This window comes from Hydractinia symbiolongicarpus, chromosome 9, assembly GCF_029227915.1.
Source record: "Hydractinia symbiolongicarpus strain clone_291-10 chromosome 9, HSymV2.1, whole genome shotgun sequence".
NCBI classification, from domain to species: Eukaryota; Metazoa; Cnidaria; class Hydrozoa; order Anthoathecata; family Hydractiniidae; genus Hydractinia; species Hydractinia symbiolongicarpus.
Genome location: NC_079883.1, coordinates 9,371,501 through 9,390,002, shown reverse-complemented (window position 1 = coordinate 9,390,002; position 18,502 = coordinate 9,371,501). Strand labels below are relative to the sequence as shown.

Here is an 18,502-nt window from a genome sequence, read left to right as displayed (position 1 = left end):
GGCAGGCTTCTTTGCTGCTTTCTTTGGCGTGCTCTTCTTTGCTGGCTTCTTTTTTGGTGTACTTTTCTTTGCAGTAGGCTTCTTTGCCGTTGGCTTTTTGCTGCGGCCTTTTTCTTAGGTTTTTCTTTTTTTACCTGACCTAGCTTGAATGATCCAGAAGCACCAGTGCCTTTAGTTTGAATCAAATCGCCTGATGTTACTCCTCGTTTAAGAGCCATTTTCAGATGATGATCTGAGTTTTCAGCAACTTTGTAATTTGCATGAATATATTTTGTAATAGCTTGGCGAGATGAACCACCGCGTTCCTTTAGGGTAGCGATAGCAGCCTTGATCATGTCCACATATTTAGGGTGATCAGCTGTCTTCTTTGCAGCAGGTTTCTTCTTGGGTGCGATTTTCTTTGGAGAAGCTGCTTCACTCATTTTTAATGTTTTCTTACAACAATCCAACGATAAACGATGCTTGTTATCACAGTAGAAGTATACTAAACATTACCGTGTAAATGAGATATAATTTAAGACGGTGCGAAGTATGCGGACGTAAAAGTACCACTCCCGGGAATTGATTTGGCGCGAAAACAGAAATGTGTGTTTCTGTACATCGTATAATGTCCGTTTTGGGTGCCGCGACTATGCGAAAGCATGTTAATTTTTATTTGTAGCACGACGCAATAGTCTGAAAGAGAAGCTGCTGGAGTTTGAGGTCTTCAGCATTACATCTACTCTGTTAATTTGGGCTTCTTCCGCGCCCGTGTTAGGATTTTCATAAAGCGTTCTTTGGTTTGCGTTGCGTATGTCGGCCTACATCATCGACACGGCCTGTTTCCGGCTATTAGGAGCAATTCATATATTGGGCACTGCGTTTCGACTTTTTTATTAGACCACAGTAAAAAAATTCACTCACAGAAGTCCCTTTCTTTCATGGCTACAAACACGAAGAATTCTGTCGTAAGTAAAACGAATGCGCAAGCCAAAATAACGATGGGGCGAAGTCATAAGCATGGCCCTGTGGCCCAATGGATAAGGCATCTGACTACGAATCAGGGGATTCCAGGTTCGACTCCTGGCAGGGTCGCACTGTCGCATTTCGGCTGCATGGTCTACTGTGTAACGCGCGCGCACGTTCTGGCGTAATGCGTTGATAAACGGAATGTACGCAGTCATATTGGAAAGTAATATCACGCACTTAGTATCGTCGCCTTTGTTAGCATTCATGTAAGTTACCATCCACTCGCTACAGTCGCTCTCCATCCTACGGCTAAATCAACAGCCGTGATTTTTACTATGTCGCCGTCCATCCGTACGCGGTGACAGTTGTAAGCTTTACAGTAACGTGACATGCTCCACAAGCAGTTACGGTGTGTGGACGATGCCTATCATGGCAACGCTTGTTCTTTATCGCTTCTCGGCCTAATGGCTAAGATCAAGTGTAGTATCTGTTCTTATCAGTTTAATATCTGGTAGGCCATTCTCTGAATGGTCAGTATATTAATCTGATTTTTGGCCTTGGGTCATGGAGGTGGATTCATTCACGCCGTGACCACGGGTTGCCTTGGTGTTGCACTATTACCGATGGCGGCCCACATAAGCAATAAAAGAATAATAGCAGTCCTCTTTCCGACGGCACTCTGCATAGTCTACGGCGGGAACAAAACGCGTACACTGGGGGAGAATACAGCCTATGCCCCGCGACACGGCAGTTTATAACACACTCAAGCCACAAGCATTAACAAACTTTGAAGGGTACCCTCATGCTACGGTGCAGTTCCAACTCATACTTACCTGACGGGGAAGTAAAGACTGATCAATGAGGGTTTTCTTCCAGAGTGAGGCTCTTGCATTGCACTACGCTTGGGCTGACCTCTGCGATTACTGCAAACGTCAGTAACTCGACCGTACAATTTCTGGTAGTGGGGGCCTGCGTCCGCGCTCGCCCCCTCCTTAAGTCAAAATGAATGAGCTTAGAAAAGTTGCGCGGCCAAATGTCGGTGGTGACTTAAACGCTAAGGTAAAACCTCGCTTGGCTGTTACGAAACGTGATTGCGATATAAGTCCTCGGAAGGCGGCGGAATTTTATTTTATTTGCCATTCCGTCAGGGTTATTGGATGATCGGCAATAGATCGAGTTTGTATGCATTTGAAAGCTCTTTTTTCTCGTACTATCACCTGAAAATGTCGTAGGAAAATGTCATAGGAAACACTTTCAACAACCGCCACGTTCCTTAATTGTTATAACAAGAAATATATCACAGCACCATTGAAATGAAAAGGCAACAAATGAAAATGAAAAGCCTACGACACCGGGAGTTCCCAGGCGGTCCCCCATCCAAGTACTATCCCGGCCCGACGATGCTTAACTTCCGTGATCAGACGAGAACGGGTGTGTTCATCGTGGTATGGCCGTAGACATTAGTAGGGGCAAATACGTGCAATTTATTTTGACGTTGTGATCAAATTTTTTTATTTAATTTCTTTGAGTTACTTAGGACAAGGCGTATGCATGGATTATCTATTAGACTTTAAGGTTATAGTTTTGTGAAAAAAACAATGTTTTTTTAAAGATGTGTGGCTATAAAAATAGCCGTTGTTTTCTGAGTGTAGCGGTTTACTTCTTCTGTCCTTTGTCGTTCTTCTTTGGGAGTAAGACAGCTTGAATGTTTGGCAAAACACCACCAGCTGCAATGGTTACACCGCTCAAAAGTTTGTTTAATTCTTCATCATTACGAACAGCCAATTGTAAATGTCTTGGAATAATCCTAGCTTTTTTGTTGTCTCTTGCTGCGTTACCAGCCAACTCCAATATCTCAGCAGATAAATATTCCAAGACGGCTGCTAAGTAAACTGGTGCTCCAGATCCAATTCGGTTAGCATAGTGCCCTCTACGAAGGAATCTATGCACTCTACCGACTGGAAATTGAAGTCCAGCTCTTGAGGATCTTGTCTTGGCTTTAGCCTTAGCTTTTCCACCTTTTCCACGTCCAGACATAACTGCGATTTGATTTGTAAGTTAATACAAAAACGTACGAATATTTAACGTAAGTGTTAACGAAATAAACTTTACTCGTTTTTTCATCATAAAAATAGGATCGAAATCATGTTTTTTTAACCAATCATAATTAAGTATTAAACAAAAGATTTTTTTTTTAACCAATTAAATTGCGTATCGGCGTTTTCGGATCGAATTCGATCCGATTTTTTTACTTATAAACAAAAAGTTTTGACTTGCAGTTTAATGCTTATTTACAAGTTAAGTAGCAAAAATTTTTAACCATGTCTGACGCAGCAGCTAAAGGAGGAAAACAGGCACCTAAAGTAGCCAAGAAAGGTGAAAAAAGAGCCGGCAAAAAAGGAGGAAAGATTGGTGGAACTGGTGAAAAGAAACGCAAGAGAAAGAGAAAGGAAAGTTATGCTATTTACATCTACAATGTTTTGAAACAAGTTCACCCAGATGTCGGAGTTTCAAGCAAAGCTATGAGCATCATGAACTCATTTGTCAACGACATCTTTGAGCGCATTGCTTCCGAAGCTTCGCGTTTGGCTCTTCAAAACAAAAAGTCGACCATCTCTTCTCGTGAAATTCAAACCGCAGTACGTCTTCTCTTGCCTGGAGAACTTGCAAAACACGCAGTCAGTGAAGGAACAAAAGCCGTCACAAAATACACAAGCAGCAAGTAAACCAACGTCTACCAAACACAAACGGTCTTTTTTAAGACCACACATCTTTAAAAAAACATTTACTTGGCGTCACTACAAGTTAACCGAAGTTAATAAAACTTCTAAATAATGTGCTTAAGAACACTAGCCTACATTTAAAATACTTCCCCATGTGTGTGTGTGGATTAGCTTCACTTTTCATACGTATTATTAGCTGTACTTGCAGAAAAGACAAGTACATTGATCCATGTTATTGCTTACATTTAACTTAACCCAGCTTTTCACGGAAACACTCCCAGGCAAATTAACCCTACAAAGTATTTCTAAATTTTTTTTGTGTCATATATGACATAGTATCGTATAGCAATAAATGTAACTGTGACAAGACTTTACACATTGTGTAATTTGGAAGCGTGCACAAAGTAATGTTTTAAAAGATTTGTGGCTATAAAAATAGCCGTTTTTGTTGAGCAATGACAACGCTTAACCTCCGAATCCGTAAAGAGTTCTTCCTTGACGTTTTAAGGCATAAACAACATCCATAGCGGTAACGGTCTTGCGTTTAGCGTGCTCTGTGTAGGTTACAGCATCACGAATAACATTCTCTAAGAAAACCTTCAGTACACCTCTGGTTTCCTCATAGATAAGGCCAGAGATACGTTTGACACCACCTCGTCGAGCAAGACGTCGAATAGCAGGTTTTGTGATTCCCTGAATGTTATCACGAAGAATTTTTCGGTGACGTTTAGCACCTCCTTTTCCCAATCCTTTACCTCCTTTTCCGCGTCCAGACATATTGATATAGTTGCGTACAGAACGAGTACAAAAACAACGTTTGAGTTAACAGAATTCAGACAGCTTTAAAAAGAGGCCATAAAATTACCTACTGCTCGTGGAAACACCCTAATTAACCAATAGAGTTGCGTCATTACAAAATGTTCCGAACATTTTGTACATTTTTTTAAGTAAAACTGTAGTTTTTTTAAAAATTCGTGGTCTTAATGTTTCAGTAAGGCAATAAATTTGGCATCGTTGGAATTCGCCAAACCTTCTGCTACTTACTAAAAAAAAAAAAAGTCAAAAGCTTTTGTGTATCAGAAGATACAGCCGTTTTCCCGTAGCCAAAAAACACAGATTTTATAAAAATGTTAAAGTAATGAGCGTAATGTCATTATGCAGCCAATCAGAAATTACTTTCTTAGCACCAATCAAATGGTTTGTTTTGAACCTTAGCTGTCAATCAATATGAGAAATAAAACTTTGGCGCGATAGTGCATTTTAGACCGTCTTGTGTATCCGTACTACATCGACTTCTTAAAATATGGCTCGTACAAAGCAAACTGCACGTAAATCTACTGGAGGAAAGGCTCCACGAAAACAACTCGCCACTAAAGCTGCGAGGAAAAGCGCACCAGCTACTGGAGGAGTGAAAAAACCACATCGTTACAGACCTGGTACAGTTGCTCTCAGAGAAATCAGAAGATACCAGAAGTCAACCGAGCTCTTGATCCGCAAGTTGCCTTTCCAGCGTCTTGTGCGAGAAATTGCTCAGGACTTCAAAACAGATCTGCGATTCCAGAGCACAGCCGTTATGGCTCTGCAAGAGGCTTCTGAAGCGTACCTTGTTGGCTTGTTCGAGGATACTAACTTGTGTGCCATTCACGCAAAACGAGTTACAATCATGCCTAAAGACATCCAGTTGGCAAGAAGAATTCGTGGGGAACGTGCCTAAGCATCTTACCAAACAAAAAACGGCTATTTTTATAGCCACACATCCATAAAAAATATTACGGCTAGCTTTTTATATCAAACTTTGTTCTGCTTTCTGTTTAAATTTTATGCTACATAAAAATTTTATGCTACATAAAGTTTGACAATGTTAAAAATATGAAGGGCAAGAAAAGTAAAAGCAAGAAAATAAGAAATTTAAAAACGAAAATACTTAAACTTAGGGAATCTAATCTTAAAATTACTCTTTTTTAACTGTTTAAGTGACTTAAACAAGTTTAACTTTGTACCAAGATAATGTTTTTTTGTAAATGTGTGGCTATAAAAATAGCCGTTTGTTAATGTAATAGCCAGATACACACAAATTATTTTTTTGCGGTCTTCTTTGCTGCCTTTTTGGGAGTCTTTTTGACCTTCTTTGCTGCAGGTTTTTTAGCAACAGGCTTCTTTGTGGGTTTCTTAGCTGCTGGTTTCTTAGCCGAGGCTTTCTTTGTGGCAGGCTTCTTTGCTGCTTTCTTTGGCGTGCTCTTCTTTGCTGGCTTCTTTTTTGGTGTACTTTTCTTTGCAGTAGGCTTCTTTGCCGTTGGCTTTTTTGCTGCGGCCTTTTTCTTAGGTTTTTCTTTTTTTACCTGACCTAGCTTGAATGATCCAGAAGCACCAGTGCCTTTAGTTTGAATCAAATCGCCTGATGTTACTCCTCGTTTAAGAGCCATTTTCAGATGATGATCTGAGTTTTCAGCAACTTTGTAATTTGCATGAATATATTTTGTAATAGCTTGGCGAGATGAACCACCGCGTTCCTTTAGGGTAGCGATAGCAGCCTTGATCATGTCCACATATTTAGGGTGATCAGCTGTCTTCTTTGCAGCAGGTTTCTTCTTGGGTGCGATTTTCTTTGGAGAAGCTGCTTCACTCATTTTTAATGTTTTCTTACAACAATCCAACGATAAACGATGCTTGTTATCACAGTAGAAGTATACTAAACATTACCGTGTAAATGAGATATAATTTAAGACGGTGCGAAGTATGCGGACGTAAAAGTACCACTCCCGGGAATTGATTTGGCGCGAAAACAGAAATGTGTGTTTCTGTACATCGTATAATGTCCGTTTTGGGTGCCGCGACTATGCGAAAGCATGTTAATTTTTATTTGTAGCACGACGCAATAGTCTGAAAGAGAAGCTGCTGGAGTTTGAGGTCTTCAGCATTACATCTACTCTGTTAATTTGGGCTTCTTCCGCGCCCGTGTTAGGATTTTCATAAAGCGTTCTTTGGTTTGCGTTGCGTATGTCGGCCTACATCATCGACACGGCCTGTTTCCGGCTATTAGGAGCAATTCATATATTGGGCACTGCGTTTCGACTTTTTTATTAGACCACAGTAAAAAAATTCACTCACAGAAGTCCCTTTCTTTCATGGCTACAAACACGAAGAATTCTGTCGTAAGTAAAACGAATGCGCAAGCCAAAATAACGATGGGGCGAAGTCATAAGCATGGCCCTGTGGCCCAATGGATAAGGCATCTGACTACGAATCAGGGGATTCCAGGTTCGACTCCTGGCAGGGTCGCACTGTCGCATTTCGGCTGCATGGTCTACTGTGTAACGCGCGCGCACGTTCTGGCGTAATGCGTTGATAAACGGAATGTACGCAGTCATATTGGAAAGTAATATCACGCACTTAGTATCGTCGCCTTTGTTAGCATTCATGTAAGTTACCATCCACTCGCTACAGTCGCTCTCCATCCTACGGCTAAATCAACAGCCGTGATTTTTACTATGTCGCCGTCCATCCGTACGCGGTGACAGTTGTAAGCTTTACAGTAACGTGACATGCTCCACAAGCAGTTACGGTGTGTGGACGATGCCTATCATGGCAACGCTTGTTCTTTATCGCTTCTCGGCCTAATGGCTAAGATCAAGTGTAGTATCTGTTCTTATCAGTTTAATATCTGGTAGGCCATTCTCTGAATGGTCAGTATATTAATCTGATTTTTGGCCTTGGGTCATGGAGGTGGATTCATTCACGCCGTGACCACGGGTTGCCTTGGTGTTGCACTATTACCGATGGCGGCCCACATAAGCAATAAAAGAATAATAGCAGTCCTCTTTCCGACGGCACTCTGCATAGTCTACGGCGGGAACAAAACGCGTACACTGGGGGAGAATACAGCCTATGCCCCGCGACACGGCAGTTTATAACACACTCAAGCCACAAGCATTAACAAACTTTGAAGGGTACCCTCATGCTACGGTGCAGTTCCAACTCATACTTACCTGACGGGGAAGTAAAGACTGATCAATGAGGGTTTTCTTCCAGAGTGAGGCTCTTGCATTGCACTACGCTTGGGCTGACCTCTGCGATTACTGCAAACGTCAGTAACTCGACCGTACAATTTCTGGTAGTGGGGGCCTGCGTCCGCGCTCGCCCCCTCCTTAAGTCAAAATGAATGAGCTTAGAAAAGTTGCGCGGCCAAATGTCGGTGGTGACTTAAACGCTAAGGTAAAACCTCGCTTGGCTGTTACGAAACGTGATTGCGATATAAGTCCTCGGAAGGCGGCGGAATTTTATTTTATTTGCCATTCCGTCAGGGTTATTGGATGATCGGCAATAGATCGAGTTTGTATGCATTTGAAAGCTCTTTTTTCTCGTACTATCACCTGAAAATGTCGTAGGAAAATGTCATAGGAAACACTTTCAACAACCGCCACGTTCCTTAATTGTTATAACAAGAAATATATCACAGCACCATTGAAATGAAAAGGCAACAAATGAAAATGAAAAGCCTACGACACCGGGAGTTCCCAGGCGGTCCCCCATCCAAGTACTATCCCGGCCCGACGATGCTTAACTTCCGTGATCAGACGAGAACGGGTGTGTTCATCGTGGTATGGCCGTAGACATTAGTAGGGGCAAATACGTGCAATTTATTTTGACGTTGTGATCAAATTTTTTTATTTAATTTCTTTGAGTTACTTAGGACAAGGCGTATGCATGGATTATCTATTAGACTTTAAGGTTATAGTTTTGTGAAAAAAACAATGTTTTTTTAAAGATGTGTGGCTATAAAAATAGCCGTTGTTTTCTGAGTGTAGCGGTTTACTTCTTCTGTCCTTTGTCGTTCTTCTTTGGGAGTAAGACAGCTTGAATGTTTGGCAAAACACCACCAGCTGCAATGGTTACACCGCTCAAAAGTTTGTTTAATTCTTCATCATTACGAACAGCCAATTGTAAATGTCTTGGAATAATCCTAGCTTTTTTGTTGTCTCTTGCTGCGTTACCAGCCAACTCCAATATCTCAGCAGATAAATATTCCAAGACGGCTGCTAAGTAAACTGGTGCTCCAGATCCAATTCGGTTAGCATAGTGCCCTCTACGAAGGAATCTATGCACTCTACCGACTGGAAATTGAAGTCCAGCTCTTGAGGATCTTGTCTTGGCTTTAGCCTTAGCTTTTCCACCTTTTCCACGTCCAGACATAACTGCGATTTGATTTGTAAGTTAATACAAAAACGTACGAATATTTAACGTAAGTGTTAACGAAATAAACTTTACTCGTTTTTTCATCATAAAAATAGGATCGAAATCATGTTTTTTTAACCAATCATAATTAAGTATTAAACAAAAGATTTTTTTTTTAACCAATTAAATTGCGTATCGGCGTTTTCGGATCGAATTCGATCCGATTTTTTTACTTATAAACAAAAAGTTTTGACTTGCAGTTTAATGCTTATTTACAAGTTAAGTAGCAAAAATTTTTAACCATGTCTGACGCAGCAGCTAAAGGAGGAAAACAGGCACCTAAAGTAGCCAAGAAAGGTGAAAAAAGAGCCGGCAAAAAAGGAGGAAAGATTGGTGGAACTGGTGAAAAGAAACGCAAGAGAAAGAGAAAGGAAAGTTATGCTATTTACATCTACAATGTTTTGAAACAAGTTCACCCAGATGTCGGAGTTTCAAGCAAAGCTATGAGCATCATGAACTCATTTGTCAACGACATCTTTGAGCGCATTGCTTCCGAAGCTTCGCGTTTGGCTCTTCAAAACAAAAAGTCGACCATCTCTTCTCGTGAAATTCAAACCGCAGTACGTCTTCTCTTGCCTGGAGAACTTGCAAAACACGCAGTCAGTGAAGGAACAAAAGCCGTCACAAAATACACAAGCAGCAAGTAAACCAACGTCTACCAAACACAAACGGTCTTTTTTAAGACCACACATCTTTAAAAAAACATTTACTTGGCGTCACTACAAGTTAACCGAAGTTAATAAAACTTCTAAATAATGTGCTTAAGAACACTAGCCTACATTTAAAATACTTCCCCATGTGTGTGTGTGGATTAGCTTCACTTTTCATACGTATTATTAGCTGTACTTGCAGAAAAGACAAGTACATTGATCCATGTTATTGCTTACATTTAACTTAACCCAGCTTTTCACGGAAACACTCCCAGGCAAATTAACCCTACAAAGTATTTCTAAATTTTTTTTGTGTCATATATGACATAGTATCGTATAGCAATAAATGTAACTGTGACAAGACTTTACACATTGTGTAATTTGGAAGCGTGCACAAAGTAATGTTTTAAAAGATTTGTGGCTATAAAAATAGCCGTTTTTGTTGAGCAATGACAACGCTTAACCTCCGAATCCGTAAAGAGTTCTTCCTTGACGTTTTAAGGCATAAACAACATCCATAGCGGTAACGGTCTTGCGTTTAGCGTGCTCTGTGTAGGTTACAGCATCACGAATAACATTCTCTAAGAAAACCTTCAGTACACCTCTGGTTTCCTCATAGATAAGGCCAGAGATACGTTTGACACCACCTCGTCGAGCAAGACGTCGAATAGCAGGTTTTGTGATTCCCTGAATGTTATCACGAAGAATTTTTCGGTGACGTTTAGCACCTCCTTTTCCCAATCCTTTACCTCCTTTTCCGCGTCCAGACATATTGATATAGTTGCGTACAGAACGAGTACAAAAACAACGTTTGAGTTAACAGAATTCAGACAGCTTTAAAAAGAGGCCATAAAATTACCTACTGCTCGTGGAAACACCCTAATTAACCAATAGAGTTGCGTCATTACAAAATGTTCCGAACATTTTGTACATTTTTTTAAGTAAAACTGTAGTTTTTTTAAAAATTCGTGGTCTTAATGTTTCAGTAAGGCAATAAATTTGGCATCGTTGGAATTCGCCAAACCTTCTGCTACTTACTAAAAAAAAAAAAAGTCAAAAGCTTTTGTGTATCAGAAGATACAGCCGTTTTCCCGTAGCCAAAAAACACAGATTTTATAAAAATGTTAAAGTAATGAGCGTAATGTCATTATGCAGCCAATCAGAAATTACTTTCTTAGCACCAATCAAATGGTTTGTTTTGAACCTTAGCTGTCAATCAATATGAGAAATAAAACTTTGGCGCGATAGTGCATTTTAGACCGTCTTGTGTATCCGTACTACATCGACTTCTTAAAATATGGCTCGTACAAAGCAAACTGCACGTAAATCTACTGGAGGAAAGGCTCCACGAAAACAACTCGCCACTAAAGCTGCGAGGAAAAGCGCACCAGCTACTGGAGGAGTGAAAAAACCACATCGTTACAGACCTGGTACAGTTGCTCTCAGAGAAATCAGAAGATACCAGAAGTCAACCGAGCTCTTGATCCGCAAGTTGCCTTTCCAGCGTCTTGTGCGAGAAATTGCTCAGGACTTCAAAACAGATCTGCGATTCCAGAGCACAGCCGTTATGGCTCTGCAAGAGGCTTCTGAAGCGTACCTTGTTGGCTTGTTCGAGGATACTAACTTGTGTGCCATTCACGCAAAACGAGTTACAATCATGCCTAAAGACATCCAGTTGGCAAGAAGAATTCGTGGGGAACGTGCCTAAGCATCTTACCAAACAAAAAACGGCTATTTTTATAGCCACACATCCATAAAAAATATTACGGCTAGCTTTTTATATCAAACTTTGTTCTGCTTTCTGTTTAAATTTTATGCTACATAAAAATTTTATGCTACATAAAGTTTGACAATGTTAAAAATATGAAGGGCAAGAAAAGTAAAAGCAAGAAAATAAGAAATTTAAAAACGAAAATACTTAAACTTAGGGAATCTAATCTTAAAATTACTCTTTTTTAACTGTTTAAGTGACTTAAACAAGTTTAACTTTGTACCAAGATAATGTTTTTTTGTAAATGTGTGGCTATAAAAATAGCCGTTTGTTAATGTAATAGCCAGATACACACAAATTATTTTTTTGCGGTCTTCTTTGCTGCCTTTTTGGGAGTCTTTTTGACCTTCTTTGCTGCAGGTTTTTTAGCAACAGGCTTCTTTGTGGGTTTCTTAGCTGCTGGTTTCTTAGCCGAGGCTTTCTTTGTGGCAGGCTTCTTTGCTGCTTTCTTTGGCGTGCTCTTCTTTGCTGGCTTCTTTTTTGGTGTACTTTTCTTTGCAGTAGGCTTCTTTGCCGTTGGCTTTTTTGCTGCGGCCTTTTTCTTAGGTTTTTCTTTTTTTACCTGACCTAGCTTGAATGATCCAGAAGCACCAGTGCCTTTAGTTTGAATCAAATCGCCTGATGTTACTCCTCGTTTAAGAGCCATTTTCAGATGATGATCTGAGTTTTCAGCAACTTTGTAATTTGCATGAATATATTTTGTAATAGCTTGGCGAGATGAACCACCGCGTTCCTTTAGGGTAGCGATAGCAGCCTTGATCATGTCCACATATTTAGGGTGATCAGCTGTCTTCTTTGCAGCAGGTTTCTTCTTGGGTGCGATTTTCTTTGGAGAAGCTGCTTCACTCATTTTTAATGTTTTCTTACAACAATCCAACGATAAACGATGCTTGTTATCACAGTAGAAGTATACTAAACATTACCGTGTAAATGAGATATAATTTAAGACGGTGCGAAGTATGCGGACGTAAAAGTACCACTCCCGGGAATTGATTTGGCGCGAAAACAGAAATGTGTGTTTCTGTACATCGTATAATGTCCGTTTTGGGTGCCGCGACTATGCGAAAGCATGTTAATTTTTATTTGTAGCACGACGCAATAGTCTGAAAGAGAAGCTGCTGGAGTTTGAGGTCTTCAGCATTACATCTACTATGTTAATTTGGGCTTCTTCCGCGCCCGTGTTAGGATTTTCATAAAGCGTTCTTTGGTTTGCGTTGCGTATGTCGGCCTACATCATCGACACGGCCTGTTTCCGGCTATTAGGAGCAATTCATATATTGGGCACTGCGTTTCGACTTTTTTATTAGACCACAGTAAAAAAATTCACTCACAGAAGTCCCTTTCTTTCATGGCTACAAACACGAAGAATTCTGTCGTAAGTAAAACGAATGCGCAAGCCAAAATAACGATGGGGCGAAGTCATAAGCATGGCCCTGTGGCCCAATGGATAAGGCATCTGACTACGAATCAGGGGATTCCAGGTTCGACTCCTGGCAGGGTCGCACTGTCGCATTTCGGCTGCATGGTCTACTGTGTAACGCGCGCGCACGTTCTGGCGTAATGCGTTGATAAACGGAATGTACGCAGTCATATTGGAAAGTAATATCACGCACTTAGTATCGTCGCCTTTGTTAGCATTCATGTAAGTTACCATCCACTCGCTACAGTCGCTCTCCATCCTACGGCTAAATCAACAGCCGTGATTTTTACTATGTCGCCGTCCATCCGTACGCGGTGACAGTTGTAAGCTTTACAGTAACGTGACATGCTCCACAAGCAGTTACGGTGTGTGGACGATGCCTATCATGGCAACGCTTGTTCTTTATCGCTTCTCGGCCTAATGGCTAAGATCAAGTGTAGTATCTGTTCTTATCAGTTTAATATCTGGTAGGCCATTCTCTGAATGGTCAGTATATTAATCTGATTTTTGGCCTTGGGTCATGGAGGTGGATTCATTCACGCCGTGACCACGGGTTGCCTTGGTGTTGCACTATTACCGATGGCGGCCCACATAAGCAATAAAAGAATAATAGCAGTCCTCTTTCCGACGGCACTCTGCATAGTCTACGGCGGGAACAAAACGCGTACACTGGGGGAGAATACAGCCTATGCCCCGCGACACGGCAGTTTATAACACACTCAAGCCACAAGCATTAACAAACTTTGAAGGGTACCCTCATGCTACGGTGCAGTTCCAACTCATACTTACCTGACGGGGAAGTAAAGACTGATCAATGAGGGTTTTCTTCCAGAGTGAGGCTCTTGCATTGCACTACGCTTGGGCTGACCTCTGCGATTACTGCAAACGTCAGTAACTCGACCGTACAATTTCTGGTAGTGGGGGCCTGCGTCCGCGCTCGCCCCCTCCTTAAGTCAAAATGAATGAGCTTAGAAAAGTTGCGCGGCCAAATGTCGGTGGTGACTTAAACGCTAAGGTAAAACCTCGCTTGGCTGTTACGAAACGTGATTGCGATATAAGTCCTCGGAAGGCGGCGGAATTTTATTTTATTTGCCATTCCGTCAGGGTTATTGGATGATCGGCAATAGATCGAGTTTGTATGCATTTGAAAGCTCTTTTTTCTCGTACTATCACCTGAAAATGTCGTAGGAAAATGTCATAGGAAACACTTTCAACAACCGCCACGTTCCTTAATTGTTATAACAAGAAATATATCACAGCACCATTGAAATGAAAAGGCAACAAATGAAAATGAAAAGCCTACGACACCGGGAGTTCCCAGGCGGTCCCCCATCCAAGTACTATCCCGGCCCGACGATGCTTAACTTCCGTGATCAGACGAGAACGGGTGTGTTCATCGTGGTATGGCCGTAGACATTAGTAGGGGCAAATACGTGCAATTTATTTTGACGTTGTGATCAAATTTTTTTATTTAATTTCTTTGAGTTACTTAGGACAAGGCGTATGCATGGATTATCTATTAGACTTTAAGGTTATAGTTTTGTGAAAAAAACAATGTTTTTTTAAAGATGTGTGGCTATAAAAATAGCCGTTGTTTTCTGAGTGTAGCGGTTTACTTCTTCTGTCCTTTGTCGTTCTTCTTTGGGAGTAAGACAGCTTGAATGTTTGGCAAAACACCACCAGCTGCAATGGTTACACCGCTCAAAAGTTTGTTTAATTCTTCATCATTACGAACAGCCAATTGTAAATGTCTTGGAATAATCCTAGCTTTTTTGTTGTCTCTTGCTGCGTTACCAGCCAACTCCAATATCTCAGCAGATAAATATTCCAAGACGGCTGCTAAGTAAACTGGTGCTCCAGATCCAATTCGGTTAGCATAGTGCCCTCTACGAAGGAATCTATGCACTCTACCGACTGGAAATTGAAGTCCAGCTCTTGAGGATCTTGTCTTGGCTTTAGCCTTAGCTTTTCCACCTTTTCCACGTCCAGACATAACTGCGATTTGATTTGTAAGTTAATACAAAAACGTACGAATATTTAACGTAAGTGTTAACGAAATAAACTTTACTCGTTTTTTCATCATAAAAATAGGATCGAAATCATGTTTTTTTAACCAATCATAATTAAGTATTAAACAAAAGATTTTTTTTTTAACCAATTAAATTGCGTATCGGCGTTTTCGGATCGAATTCGATCCGATTTTTTTACTTATAAACAAAAAGTTTTGACTTGCAGTTTAATGCTTATTTACAAGTTAAGTAGCAAAAATTTTTAACCATGTCTGACGCAGCAGCTAAAGGAGGAAAACAGGCACCTAAAGTAGCCAAGAAAGGTGAAAAAAGAGCCGGCAAAAAAGGAGGAAAGATTGGTGGAACTGGTGAAAAGAAACGCAAGAGAAAGAGAAAGGAAAGTTATGCTATTTACATCTACAATGTTTTGAAACAAGTTCACCCAGATGTCGGAGTTTCAAGCAAAGCTATGAGCATCATGAACTCATTTGTCAACGACATCTTTGAGCGCATTGCTTCCGAAGCTTCGCGTTTGGCTCTTCAAAACAAAAAGTCGACCATCTCTTCTCGTGAAATTCAAACCGCAGTACGTCTTCTCTTGCCTGGAGAACTTGCAAAACACGCAGTCAGTGAAGGAACAAAAGCCGTCACAAAATACACAAGCAGCAAGTAAACCAACGTCTACCAAACACAAACGGTCTTTTTTAAGACCACACATCTTTAAAAAAACATTTACTTGGCGTCACTACAAGTTAACCGAAGTTAATAAAACTTCTAAATAATGTGCTTAAGAACACTAGCCTACATTTAAAATACTTCCCCATGTGTGTGTGTGGATTAGCTTCACTTTTCATACGTATTATTAGCTGTACTTGCAGAAAAGACAAGTACATTGATCCATGTTATTGCTTACATTTAACTTAACCCAGCTTTTCACGGAAACACTCCCAGGCAAATTAACCCTACAAAGTATTTCTAAATTTTTTTTGTGTCATATATGACATAGTATCGTATAGCAATAAATGTAACTGTGACAAGACTTTACACATTGTGTAATTTGGAAGCGTGCACAAAGTAATGTTTTAAAAGATTTGTGGCTATAAAAATAGCCGTTTTTGTTGAGCAATGACAACGCTTAACCTCCGAATCCGTAAAGAGTTCTTCCTTGACGTTTTAAGGCATAAACAACATCCATAGCGGTAACGGTCTTGCGTTTAGCGTGCTCTGTGTAGGTTACAGCATCACGAATAACATTCTCTAAGAAAACCTTCAGTACACCTCTGGTTTCCTCATAGATAAGGCCAGAGATACGTTTGACACCACCTCGTCGAGCAAGACGTCGAATAGCAGGTTTTGTGATTCCCTGAATGTTATCACGAAGAATTTTTCGGTGACGTTTAGCACCTCCTTTTCCCAATCCTTTACCTCCTTTTCCGCGTCCAGACATATTGATATAGTTGCGTACAGAACGAGTACAAAAACAACGTTTGAGTTAACAGAATTCAGACAGCTTTAAAAAGAGGCCATAAAATTACCTACTGCTCGTGGAAACACCCTAATTAACCAATAGAGTTGCGTCATTACAAAATGTTCCGAACATTTTGTACATTTTTTTAAGTAAAACTGTAGTTTTTTTAAAAATTCGTGGTCTTAATGTTTCAGTAAGGCAATAAATTTGGCATCGTTGGAATTCGCCAAACCTTCTGCTACTTACTAAAAAAAAAAAAAGTCAAAAGCTTTTGTGTATCAGAAGATACAGCCGTTTTCCCGTAGCCAAAAAACACAGATTTTATAAAAATGTTAAAGTAATGAGCGTAATGTCATTATGCAGCCAATCAGAAATTACTTTCTTAGCACCAATCAAATGGTTTGTTTTGAACCTTAGCTGTCAATCAATATGAGAAATAAAACTTTGGCGCGATAGTGCATTTTAGACCGTCTTGTGTATCCGTACTACATCGACTTCTTAAAATATGGCTCGTACAAAGCAAACTGCACGTAAATCTACTGGAGGAAAGGCTCCACGAAAACAACTCGCCACTAAAGCTGCGAGGAAAAGCGCACCAGCTACTGGAGGAGTGAAAAAACCACATCGTTACAGACCTGGTACAGTTGCTCTCAGAGAAATCAGAAGATACCAGAAGTCAACCGAGCTCTTGATCCGCAAGTTGCCTTTCCAGCGTCTTGTGCGAGAAATTGCTCAGGACTTCAAAACAGATCTGCGATTCCAGAGCACAGCCGTTATGGCTCTGCAAGAGGCTTCTGAAGCGTACCTTGTTGGCTTGTTCGAGGATACTAACTTGTGTGCCATTCACGCAAAACGAGTTACAATCATGCCTAAAGACATCCAGTTGGCAAGAAGAATTCGTGGGGAACGTGCCTAAGCATCTTACCAAACAAAAAACGGCTATTTTTATAGCCACACATCCATAAAAAATATTACGGCTAGCTTTTTATATCAAACTTTGTTCTGCTTTCTGTTTAAATTTTATGCTACATAAAAATTTTATGCTACATAAAGTTTGACAATGTTAAAAATATGAAGGGCAAGAAAAGTAAAAGCAAGAAAATAAGAAATTTAAAAACGAAAATACTTAAACTTAGGGAATCTAATCTTAAAATTACTCTTTTTTAACTGTTTAAGTGACTTAAACAAGTTTAACTTTGTACCAAGATAATGTTTTTTTGTAAATGTGTGGCTATAAAAATAGCCGTTTGTTAATGTAATAGCCAGATACACACAAATTATTTTTTTGCGGTCTTCTTTGCTGCCTTTTTGGGAGTCTTTTTGACCTTCTTTGCTGCAGGTTTTTTAGCAACAGGCTTCTTTGTGGGTTTCTTAGCTGCTGGTTTCTTAGCCGAGGCTTTCTTTGTGGCAGGCTTCTTTGCTGCTTTCTTTGGCGTGCTCTTCTTTGCTGGCTTCTTTTTTGGTGTACTTTTCTTTGCAGTAGGCTTCTTTGCCGTTGGCTTTTTTGCTGCGGCCTTTTTCTTAGGTTTTTCTTTTTTTACCTGACCTAGCTTGAATGATCCAGAAGCACCAGTGCCTTTAGTTTGAATCAAATCGCCTGATGTTACTCCTCGTTTAAGAGCCATTTTCAGATGATGATCTGAGTTTTCAGCAACTTTGTAATTTGCATGAATATATTTTGTAATAGCTTGGCGAGATGAACCACCGCGTTCCTTTAGGGTAGCGATAGCAGCCTTGATCATGTCCACATATTTAGGGTGATCAGCTGTCTTCTTTGCAGCAGGTTTCTTCTTGGGTGCGATTTTCTTTGGAGAAGCTGCTTCACTCATTTTTAATGTTTTCTTACAACAATCCAACGATAAACGATGCTTGTTATCACAGTAGAAGTATACTAAACATTACCGTGTAAATGAGATATAATTTAAGACGGTGCGAAGTATGCGGACGTAAAAGTACCACTCCCGGGAATTGATTTGGCGCGAAAACAGAAATGTGTGTTTCTGTACATCGTATAATGTCCGTTTTGGGTGCCGCGACTATGCGAAAGCATGTTAATTTTTATTTGTAGCACGACGCAATAGTCTGAAAGAGAAGCTGCTGGAGTTTGAGGTCTTCAGCATTACATCTACTCTGTTAATTTGGGCTTCTTCCGCGCCCGTGTTAGGATTTTCATAAAGCGTTCTTTGGTTTGCGTTGCGTATGTCGGCCTACATCATCGACACGGCCTGTTTCCGGCTATTAGGAGCAATTCATATATTGGGCACTGCGTTTCGACTTTTTT

The 18,502-nt window shown here is 40.4% G+C and overlaps 12 non-coding genes across 12 annotated transcripts; 9 read left to right on the top strand and 3 right to left on the bottom strand.

Moving 5' to 3' along the window:
- Positions 1-1,001: 1,001 nt before the first annotated feature.
- On the top strand, positions 1,002-1,074 carry Trnar-acg (transfer RNA arginine (anticodon ACG)). Its single transcript has one exon. It is a non-coding gene; the product is annotated as a tRNA-Arg (tRNA).
- Positions 1,075-1,396: 322 nt separating this feature from the next.
- LOC130660935 (U2 spliceosomal RNA) lies at positions 1,397-1,588 on the top strand. Its single transcript, XR_008988132.1, has one exon. It is a non-coding gene; the product is annotated as a U2 spliceosomal RNA (small nuclear RNA).
- Positions 1,589-1,773: 185 nt separating this feature from the next.
- On the top strand, positions 1,774-1,938 carry LOC130659889 (U1 spliceosomal RNA). The gene has a single exon (XR_008987092.1). It is a non-coding gene; the product is annotated as a U1 spliceosomal RNA (small nuclear RNA).
- Positions 1,939-2,288: 350 nt separating this feature from the next.
- Positions 2,289-2,407, bottom strand: LOC130661622 (5S ribosomal RNA). Its single transcript, XR_008988800.1, has one exon. It is a non-coding gene; the product is annotated as a 5S ribosomal RNA (ribosomal RNA).
- Positions 2,408-6,877: 4,470 nt separating this feature from the next.
- Positions 6,878-6,950, top strand: Trnar-acg (transfer RNA arginine (anticodon ACG)). Its single transcript has one exon. It is a non-coding gene; the product is annotated as a tRNA-Arg (tRNA).
- A 322-nt stretch (positions 6,951-7,272) lies between these two features.
- On the top strand, positions 7,273-7,464 carry LOC130660934 (U2 spliceosomal RNA). Its single transcript, XR_008988131.1, has one exon. It is a non-coding gene; the product is annotated as a U2 spliceosomal RNA (small nuclear RNA).
- Positions 7,465-7,649: 185 nt separating this feature from the next.
- LOC130659887 (U1 spliceosomal RNA) lies at positions 7,650-7,814 on the top strand. The gene has a single exon (XR_008987091.1). It is a non-coding gene; the product is annotated as a U1 spliceosomal RNA (small nuclear RNA).
- Positions 7,815-8,164: 350 nt separating this feature from the next.
- LOC130661621 (5S ribosomal RNA) lies at positions 8,165-8,283 on the bottom strand. The gene has a single exon (XR_008988799.1). It is a non-coding gene; the product is annotated as a 5S ribosomal RNA (ribosomal RNA).
- A 4,470-nt stretch (positions 8,284-12,753) lies between these two features.
- Trnar-acg (transfer RNA arginine (anticodon ACG)) lies at positions 12,754-12,826 on the top strand. The gene has a single exon. It is a non-coding gene; the product is annotated as a tRNA-Arg (tRNA).
- Positions 12,827-13,148: 322 nt separating this feature from the next.
- On the top strand, positions 13,149-13,340 carry LOC130660933 (U2 spliceosomal RNA). The gene has a single exon (XR_008988129.1). It is a non-coding gene; the product is annotated as a U2 spliceosomal RNA (small nuclear RNA).
- A 185-nt stretch (positions 13,341-13,525) lies between these two features.
- LOC130659886 (U1 spliceosomal RNA) lies at positions 13,526-13,690 on the top strand. The gene has a single exon (XR_008987090.1). It is a non-coding gene; the product is annotated as a U1 spliceosomal RNA (small nuclear RNA).
- A 350-nt stretch (positions 13,691-14,040) lies between these two features.
- Positions 14,041-14,159, bottom strand: LOC130661620 (5S ribosomal RNA). The gene has a single exon (XR_008988797.1). It is a non-coding gene; the product is annotated as a 5S ribosomal RNA (ribosomal RNA).
- Between the last annotated feature and the right edge of the window lie 4,343 nt (positions 14,160-18,502).